Source organism: Setaria viridis, chromosome 9, assembly GCF_005286985.2.
Source record: "Setaria viridis chromosome 9, Setaria_viridis_v4.0, whole genome shotgun sequence".
Taxonomy (NCBI): Eukaryota; Viridiplantae; Streptophyta; class Magnoliopsida; order Poales; family Poaceae; genus Setaria; species Setaria viridis.
Window position 1 is genome coordinate 23,402,604 of NC_048271.2, and position 10,800 is coordinate 23,413,403.

The window sequence follows — 10,800 nt, forward strand, 5'->3', positions numbered from 1 at the left end:
AGGATGAGGGGCGCCTGTCCAGGTTTGGCTAAACCCTGGGGTTCGGGATTTGACTGACCCTGTGCTGGGCTGCCTCACCACCGCCTTTGTGTGGTGGGCTGCCTGGTGGGCCTTAGTCATTTCCCTTGTGGACTCACGCTGGACTGGGCTGATTTGCTCTAGCATGTGGGTCCTCTGATTCATCGTGTACATGTCAAGTGTTCTTCAGTGTGTTTTGTCCGCGTTTGCACACGTTTCCTCTCTTGTACAAACTTCACTTATTTGCCAATACATGTGGAACTAGGTTATTAATAACAAATATGCGAGTAAGAAATGTTAGTTTTCCTTTATTCTTCGAGTAGTGTGATGGTCTGTCAACACTCACCTCTTTGCCGTTGGCAACCAACTAGGTACTCTGCTGGACTTCTCGATTGTTCCCTCTTCCCTCATATAAGTCCCACTCCCTCCTCTCATACGGTTACACCACTCTCTCAGTTGCCTAGGGTTTGTGAAGTCGAATCCACCGGTAGCGGGTGGAGCTCCGCGCTGATCCATCTCCGCCCACATCGAAGCAGCTCATCCTTATGATCGTGGGGCGGGGTGAGATCAAGTTAGACCTGTATTTACTCCTTTTGATCGGTAATGAATCATCGCTTGCTCATCCCTCAAGATCTTTTTCTGGAGCAAGCTTAGATTCTTGATTGAGTTCTTGAAGAAGCCTGCTCCTGGGGTCAAAGCATAGCCGGGATGCAAGAAAAAGCGATCGTCCTCCTGGGGTCAGAGTTTGAGTAGTACTGGCATGCTAAATTATCTGGCTAATATTTTGCAAACCCAATTTCCTCAAAAATATTTTGTAAAACCAATATAACTGCTAGCTAATTTACGATGTTTGCAAAGTCACAACTACAGAATTAGTTGCATGGTAGCACAGAATGAACTGTAACCCTACTCCCAAAAAACAGAATAAACTGTAACCCTAACAGATGGCTATCAGGCTATGGCTTTTGATAACTGAGGTAGCACTTGCAGTTTATTATAGCTGAACCGTGTCCGGATGGTTTGGTGCAGAGGCGTCAGGAGCCAATCATTGACGATGTTTTGGCTGAAGGTTTTTTTTTTTTAACGAATGTTTGGCTGAAGTGTAACACCCAAAACAGAGCTTGTTGGCCTTAGTTACGAGCAGGCTTGTTCAGAGGCCAGGTGTATGGATCCTGGGTTCATAAGAGTGCTAATATTCTTAACTACTACTGTATGTCTCTACAAACGAAAAATGCTTGCAGCGGGTTCATAAGGCTGCCGTGCTTCCTGGATTTGTTACAGAAATATAATAGTTACCTGCCAAGTTATTTTTCTTTTCAAGTTCATCTTCTACTGCAATATTGAAGTTACTGTACGAGTTAGCTATGCAGTTAATTATCAGATTCGATCAAAAGCTGTACACGTCCTTACTAGTTTGTGTTTATGTGCTCAGATAATAGTATAACAAAATGTGAAGAAGCAGTATACAAAATTTTGGGATGCAGGATGCAAGGCTGCAATTATCTAAGTAAACAGTATACTATAACTAGCAGTTTAGTTATGAATTTTCAGTTAGTACTTCCTCATATATATGTGATGGCAATCTGAATGTTATGAATTTACAGTAGTTCTATTTTTTTATGCAACAATTGTGATTCCTTTTATTATCTTATACTGAAATTACATTTGTGTCATCTAGGTGATATGGATTTAGGACAAGAAGTTGTGGTTGAGGTCGACAGCCGTGATAGTTTGTTAACTGACAAGTCGATCATCCAGGAAGAGAGTTAAAGTTTGGGAATTTATTGATACCGAAGTGGTTGATGGCAAGGAGAAGGCAATATGCAGATACTGTAAGTTTCATTTGTCCTTTGAACCTGGAAAAGTAAGTTACAGCTCACCTCAACAGGCACATTGCGATTCACTATCATGCCATTCCACAAGAGGATAGGGATAGATTCATAGCAACATTGAAGCCAACGTCTATCAATGAGGAAAAGGGTGTCTTTGATCCAGAAGTATTTTGCATTTTGATTGCCAAATATTTTATCAGTGCAGAGATTGCTTTCTATAAAGCTAATGATCCTAATTGGACAAACTTGATAAACTATTGTCAACTTTCTTTTAGAGTTGTTGGTCATCGAAATGTATGCACAGATTATGTTTTGTTTTATGAAGAGGAGAAGTTGCAACTGAGGGACAAGTTCAGAAAGGTGAAGTCCAATGTTACCCTTACAACCGATCTGTGGTCTTCTGACCTGAACCTAGGCTATCTTTGTGTTACAGCACATTTGATTGATGAGGAGTTTGAACTGCATAAGAAAATCATAACATTCAAGAAGATTTCTTTCCCATATACATCATATGCGGTACAGGATAGAATTGCCTCATGCCTGATGGAGTGGGAGTTGATTGATCAGCTGTTTACCTTGACATTAGACAATGCCAGTGTGAATAACAGAGCAGTAAAGGACATGCGTGATGCTTTAGGTGTTAGGATGTTCTTCAAAGGTGGACACCTTCATGTCAAGTGTGCTACCCATGTGCTCAACATTATAGTTCAGGCTAGCTTGAAGGTAATTTCAAATGCAATTGGAAGAGTGAGGTACATTATAAAAGTTGTTACATCCACACCATGCCGCATGTAGATTTTCAACACAATTGTACAGACTTCAGACCTCAAAGCAAAGTCAGAACTGATTCTGGATGTTCCATACTGTTGGAATGCTATGTATGTTGTGTTGGATGATGCTTTGAAATATAAGGTGGCTCTCAACAGATATGCGGTACAGCAAAATCACCAAGTTCTAAGTGAAGATGAATGGGCAAAAGCTAAAGCTCTTCATAGTTTTTTGAATCAATTTAGTGAGGCAATCAAAGCATTCAGGCATCTTATAGAAGTTCGGCCTAGGCAATTTTTCTCGATCCATCGGGAAGCGAAGACCTAATACCTTGAGGCCTTGAACCCATAAAATGGAGTGCAGAGGCGGAGAGGTAGCGACGGCGCGAGCAGACGGTGACGCGAGCGACGGAGCAAGCAGATGCGCAAGCAGCAAGTAGCGGCGCGAGGGAACGATTGGGTGCGTGCTAGGGATAGGAACGAGCGGAGGGAAGACTTACATGGAAAAAAATCTACGATAGGTTTTCCAATGATTAGGGGCCACCCCGCTCTCGGGCTTCTATGTATTTCGGGATCGGAGAAGATTTTCAGGCTTTATAACTTTAAGGTTCATGACAGTGACAGCCCAATAAACTCTAGACAATAGCAAACGATCCAGTAAATCAATGGAAAGCAAGAGTAGTAAAATTAACATTTCCAATATACTATATTCAATACTTTTTCGAATCTAGTTCATAATTTCACGCAGACTAATCCAACATTTTTATAAGGTAACTAGTACATTCGAAATGTGGATCTAGTAGATTTGAAATGTTGATATCCCCTATGAATTATTCATTTACTGTGGCACGAATAAATATCAAACATTAAAAGATATGTAAGAAAAAATCTGGAGGAAGATGGATAGGATTTCCTCTCCAAACCTTTGCAGGCCTAATACATTTAAACAAAATAAATAGTGTAATTTCTATGCAGCCCCTTGGGAGGTGAAGGTATCCGCACCCAACTGCAATGTGAGTGTGCATGGGAACTCTAACGCATGCACGCTCGAACTTGACTAGACGTTTTCCTAAAAATATACTCACTTCATTTAGAAGAAAAATGTTACTCTAGGATTTAAATTTTATCTCTCAAAACTTACTCCTCCCGTCCCGCAAATAGTGTCTCTTTAGGTTTGTCCTAAGTCAAATTGTTTTAAATTTAACTAAGTTTATAATGAAGAGTATCAATATTTATAGCACTAAATAGGTATGTTGTGAAAATGTATTTCGTAACGAATCTAATGAAACTTGCTAGTCAAACTGTTTTAAATTTAACTAAGTTTATAATGAAGAGTATCAATATTTATAGCACTAAATAGGTATGTTGTGAAAATGTATTTCGTAACGAATCTAATGAAACTTGCTAGATATAAAAAATATTGAAATATTTTTATATAAACGTTGTCAAACATATGATGGTAAGGGATATTTTTTGCGGAATGGAGGGTCATTTTAGCTTATGACCACTCACACCTCACCTGCGCTCGCTCATTCACCAATCCTATAATCGTGATGGCATATGCACGGGCGTTTAACAAAATAGTTTCTCTTTTATCACCTTGGCAAACACAATAGAGTCACATCATTAATCAGGAGTAGTTTGGTAAATTTTCTGTAGCATTAGTCTGTCTTAAAATTAAAATTCCTAGAGTGGCGTGTTTTTGAGGAAGGAGAGGGAGAGTATGTGGTGTCAAAGGGTAATTCTGCATTTATTTCTGTTTTTTTTTATTCCACATATTTTGAACTCTAGATTACTCTGTTATTTATTAAAGCGATATCCATCTAAGGGCGTCCATTCCAGATAGATGTACATCACCAAGATATCCCGAAGTATGTTTACATATCCCAAGGATACCCGTCGTTCCATATACTACCCGAGTTCCCTGTCTCGGTATCTCATATTCGTTCTCAAAACAAGCAGCATCATTCTAGACGCAATTCTGGAAGTGTCGAGAATGGAGCGAGAGGGATGCGGCAGCGATGATATCATCAGCCTGGCCTCCGACGGCGGTGACATCGTCGTCGTCCCCCCGCGGTGGCGCCCTGGCAGCGGCGGGGCTGGGCTGCGCGTGCCCGCACGCACAGAGAGGAGGCTGCGCGCCGCCGAGGTAGCCCTGCGGTTCGCGGCGTGCGGATTCGCGCTGGCCGTGGCCGTGCTGCTCAAGGTGAACAAGGAGACTCGTGATTTCTTTGGATTGTTCGTGAAGGTGGCGCGGTACACGGACATGCCGTCGCTCGTGTAAGCGCGCTGCCTCCGAGTACTAGTGATGCCATGCACCATCTCCTGTACTTCCTCCATTTATTTTTATAAGACGTGATCTAGTTTAACATGATCTCCTAGATTGCACTTTGATCGTTTATTTACCTTATATTATAGTTATAAACTTATAATAATTGGAGAGTACATTTGATTACGAATTTAACCATATCAAGTTTGTATTATAAAAATAAAAGAAATGTTGGCTAAATTATTAGTCAAAGATTTTAAAGTTTAAATCTTGTTATGCGTGTGCATCTTATAAAAATAAACGGAGGGAGTAGTATTTAGCATTGAAGAAAATTCCAGGCCGGTGACTTTAGCATTTGGATGCAGGCTCCTGGTGAACACAAACTTGATAGCGGCGTCCTACAACTTTCTCTAGGGAGGGAGTTGCCTGGTGAGCACGGTCAGAGGCAGGCCGCTCATCAGCAAGCCAATGGCCTGCGCGATCTTCTTCTGCGATCAGGCACGGTGGCGTACCTTGTTTATTTCACTGTCCTTCAATTGTCCTCGATACACATTGGATGATTTCTGATCTAGAACTGATTAAAGCAGGTGATAGCCTACGTCGCGCTCTCGGCACTGGCGGGAGCGTTGGTGGCGGCGATGATAAGCAAGCTCGGGCAGGTGCAGTTCGGGTGGATGAAGACGGTCCACCTTTACAAGAGGTTCAGCATGCATGCCGCCGTTGCCATCAACTGTGCGCTCGTCGCCGTCGTGGCAATGGTCGCTGTCTCGGCCCTGTCGACGTTCAACCTGTTCCGGTTGTACGGCGCTGGTGAAGGCAGAAAAATATAGGATATCAAGCATATCTTTTTGCTAGTAATTTCTCGAAAGAGAAATGGGGACCGGGACCTAGATAATAAATGCCATACCGTGTTGTGTTCAGTGAAAACAAGAGCATAATAATATGTAAGTTATGGTAAGAAAAAGTATGATTCATCCTCAGCACCCACGTTGTTCGAGCGGATGACACGGGCAGCCCCCTCGCCTACCCCTCAAGCCCACCACCGCTGCTCCCTACCTCCGGATGCCATAGCCGCACCCCGGAAGTCCAGTGAGCGACGAGGAGGGTGGCAGTGGGGCCAACTCTACCTTTCTCCTCGTTTCTTCCTTCCCAAATTTACCCTTCCTCCTTGTCTTTTTGTTTGCTTCGGCAGACTTCGTGCTTAGCGGCCAGTTTTGCGTGGTGAGCGCCCAGATCCGTGTGGGGGGTCGCTGGATTTGCACACCGTCGGCGTGTTCCCCTGGGTCCCACGTCTTGTCATGGCAGCATCTACGTTCGGTGTGGGGGGCGCTATGGCATCTCTAGCTACAACGTGCAACTCTCGGCGCTGTTGCGGTGGTGGCGTGGTTGAAAGGATCTTGTGATGCCTAGAGGGGAGGGTGAATAGGCTCACTTCAAAATTTTCCTGAAAAACTTCATAGCGGGATTAGATTTGTCAGAACTTCTGACGCTATGTCAAAACTTCTGATGGGTCGGAAGTTCCGACAGCAGGAAGTGAGCTGAACGAAATTCAAAATAAAACCTGAATCTACTAATTCTGTTTGAATCAAAAGATTGTAAATGAAATGTATAGACTACTGCAGGTGATAGATATGCAAGGAACCACACAAATTTATTGATTGGCTCAAATCAAGCTTCTAGGTCAAAATGAAATATAGAAACACAACAAGCACATGAGATAAGGAATTTGTTTACCGAAGTTCACTTCCACAAAGGAAGCAACGTCTTCGTTGAGGAGCTCACAAAGAGCCGGGTCCTCACTAACCCTTTACCTCTCTCAATCAACCACAAAGGAGGATTGAGTCACTTACTATGAATCCACGAAGGATAGGGTGATACAAACATTTTCGGGCACACCACACAAAGAGGGTGCTCAAACGGGCAATGCCTAACCGTCTAGAAGTAAGCTTCAAGAGTAACAAACGCGAATCGAATGCCGAATATGCTTCAAGTGCTCTTGAGATGAACTTGTTGGATCTCACACTCAAATCCTCAAGACTCAATCCTTCAATCTTGCTCTCACCCAATCCCTAGGTCAAACTCTCAAGGATCTAGCTCAAAAGGGAGTGGGAGAGGTGTATTCAATGCTCAAGAGGTGTTTTGGCTTGGATTTGTTCAGCAGCAATGAATTGGGCGGGGGGGCAGAGGGGGTATTTATACTCGAACCCCCAAAACTAGCCGTTATAGTGCATTTATGTGCCTGTCGGAACTTCCGACGAAGTTAAATTAAAATGGTTGAGAGCCTCTCCTCGAAAGTTTGAAGAAACTTCCGGTGGCCTTTATCGGAACTTCCGACACAGGGTCAGAACTTCCGATACTGTTAGATTAAATCGGCCGAGGACCCCCCGGTTGGAAATTTCTGAATACTTCCGGACGATGCCGGAACTTCTGACACTCACAGAATCTGTGAGAAAATAGATGTGCAGGTTTGTGATTTGTGTCTCTCAAGGATGGTTAGCATCTCAATTGAGCATTTTAACATCTTCAAGCTATCCATCTGCATCCCCCTTTATAATACGGTGTTCTATACTCAAATTAAAAATTAGAAAATATAGAGAAATCTTCTTTTGAGCTCAACACCGTCCTTTCTTTGAAATTGGGGGTGCTTAAGGTTCTTTCCATACACCTTTGCACTTCTTTAGAATTAAAACCTGTCAGTTACTTGATAAATTCGTTAGTCCCTTAATCATGCATGTCATCAACACCAAAACCCACTTAGGAAGCCAAATGCACTTTCAATCTCCCCCTTTTTGGTGATTGATGACAACACAATTAAGGCTCACATGAGAAATATATAAACATTTTGAATCCAACCATATAGGTGGACTCCCCCTTAATATGTGCATCTTTTTGAGATAGAGACGAAAATGGCCTCAAATGCCATTTGCACATATTAAGTGAGTTTCCCCTATATCCTTGCATTCGTGGGGTGCAAAGGTGTGACAAGTATATCATTGTGATGCATATGACAAGATATAACACTTCAACAAAGTGCAGATAAACAATACACCAAATCATGATCACCAAAACATATGAATAAGAGTTTAAAACCACAATAGCATTGCAAATCATAAATAAGTCTTACAACCATAAAGTTCACTTGGCACACCATGCATCACACCACACATAGTCCTTACACGTCCACAAGCCATAAACTAGAAAAACTCAAAAGAAAAGATAACTCCATCCATGGTGAGCTCACTCCCCCTTTGGCATCAAGCTCCCAAAAGGGGAGGCCCTTCCATGGGCCATCACTCATCATCCTCATCGTGGTCCTCATCATCATCATCTTCTTCCTCGTCCGCCGGAGTGTGAGCCTCCGGAACGTCTTCTTCTTCCTCCTCGAACATTCTAAAGAATGTGGATGCCTGCCCAATCTCCTCCCAAGGGTTGTAGAAAACCGGTGAGGGAGGAAAGTCCATAGGAGCGTGAAGAGGAGAGAGTGGGATATCATTCTTTACCATTAGCTCCTTTTGCCTCTTCTCAATTTTAAAGAGCTCCTCATCCATATGCTTCTTGTGGGCATGGATCTCTTCCGCATTGTGTCACACCATATTGAAGCAAGCAAAGAGGCCTTGGGATATAAAGCTAAGAATCCCCTTCTTCTTAGAAGCACGAGTGGGTGGAGGGCCTCTAGTGCTAAAGGGCCTATGTGAAGAAGATGGCTCAAAAGATGGTGAAAGTCCAATAGAAGCTCCATGAGATGATGAAGTCCCTTGAGAAGTCCTTGGAGGGGGAGGATGAATGCCATGAGACCCTATCTTGCAAAGCCTCTCAATATGACCTTTCTTGGTCTTGTAGATGGGATGAGCCTTATCCGTTAGAATCTCCAAATGTGTCACTTCCTTGATCATAGCAAAAATGTAAGGCACATAGTGACAACTCTTCTTGGGAGAATATGATCAAATTATGATTTCCTCCCAAATGAAATCAAAGATACTAAATTCTCCCACGTTGGGATGCATCCATGCAAGCAAATTCTTTGACATATTGGAGATATTGTCCGCATCACTACCTTTACGGCAAAGAGTGTAACGGAAGAGCTGATTAATTAACTTGTAGAATGGAATCATACCCTTAGTGGTACCATGCTCAATCAACTCATATGCACTATCATACATAAAGGCCATCTCCCCATCCTCAATGACATTCTCATCGTGTATCTTGTATCGAGCAATGTCATAAACCCCATGGCCAAGTATATCAGCAAACTTTGCATATGTCACTGAAAGAGGCTTGCCCTCAAGAGTCCAGTGTATCACCTTGGTAACCCGATCAATATATAGAGTGGCATAGAATTGGGCCACCACCTCCTCATTCCTATCCTGATTTTGTTCCATAATAGAAATGAGATTCTTGTTGTTGCAAGCTTCCAACACTTGATCAATCACAGGCAAATCAATATCTTTGAAGAATTGCCAGTCAATGGATTCCATTTCAGTGGTAGGATGTGATTTGCAGAAGATAACTGGCTCATACCAATCTGCATGGAAGTGTAACCAAAAGCGGACATCTCTAAAGAACTCCTTCTGATATTTAGATGGATCATCATACCTAAGAGTCCGAATGTCATGTTTCCCTTTTTGATAATCCACAGGGTGAAGTTCAAAATAGCCAGGTCTAGCTTCCCGAATAGGCTTTGACATTCTGAAGATTACTATCTCGAGGAAGTCCAAGGTGATCCTCTCATTCTCATCAATATGTGCACCCGGGGCGGATGCATTCTTCATGCGAGGACGGGCACCTTGACTAGACCCCTAGCTAGAGTAGGCTTCCCCCTTCCTCTAGCACATGCCGGTACTTTGGGGACAGCCTTCCTCTTCCCCTTTCTTTGAGAAATAGGAATATCATCTGATTCAGTGGAAGAGTTTGACTCAACCTCCGGGGTATCCTCACGTCTTTTGCTTCTCTTCTCACGACCCATCTGATAGGATTTAGGAGAAAGAATGGATCAGAGAGATAGTACACATGAACTGAAACACAAACATTAGGAGCTTATCGGAACTTCCGATTGAGGGCGACCCAGTGTTGGAAGTTCTGACAGAACCCGAGTTCATCCAAAATTCATGGAATTTGAGATTTAGCCATCGAATCCAAAAGATATCACAGACATCAGTTCTAAGATGTATCTAGAGTCTATCCCCCAAAGGAAATTGATTAACTCCTACAGCATTGAGATTGGGCAATGGGATTTTTGAATAAGTTACCTTGAAGATTTCCCGCGTGGATCGGAAGACTCCAAAGGTGGATCAAAGGTTCTGAGGAGTGGAGAGTACAAATATAGCAAGGGCTTCAACTTTCCACGGTCAAAACTCTAAATCTCCTTGAGTGGTGGAGAGGGAAGAGAGAGGGGGTGCCCGGTTTGAACTGTGGCGAGAAGTTAGGGTTTGAGGGTTGGCTCAACGGGTATATATAGCATTAAGCTATCTGTCGGAAGTTTAGATGTTCGACAAAAGACTAAAAGATCTCCCAAGCACCCTCTATTGGAAGAAACTGGAAAGATTCGAACATTATCGGATGTTCCGACGAAGCACCGGAAGTTCCAATAAAGAAAAGAATTCTCCCGAGCACCCTTTGTTGGAACTTATCTGATACTTCCAGTGGCTATCGGAAGTTCCTATGGTGTATCGGAAGTTCTAACACAGTCAAAGCAGCTCTAAAATGATAGATTTTGAGATGGATAAAAACTGATATTTCTAGATATATAGCATATGGACAAATAAGACAACTTGACGCTTCAGTGATCAGCCAACAAGCAACATTACACAACAATGATCACGAAAGTTAAGTTTTGATCCAAGGATCAAAATCAAAGATTTTTAGAAGAAACTCAACACAAATAAAATCCATTTTTCCCATCTAGGCAACAATCAAA

General features: G+C 42.7%; 1 pseudogene; it reads left to right on the forward strand.

Moving 5' to 3' along the window:
- The first annotated feature begins 726 nt into the window (after window positions 1–726).
- On the forward strand, window positions 727–5,716 carry LOC140221149 (zinc finger BED domain-containing protein RICESLEEPER 2-like; annotated as a pseudogene).
- The last annotated feature ends 5,084 nt before the right edge of the window (window positions 5,717–10,800 follow it).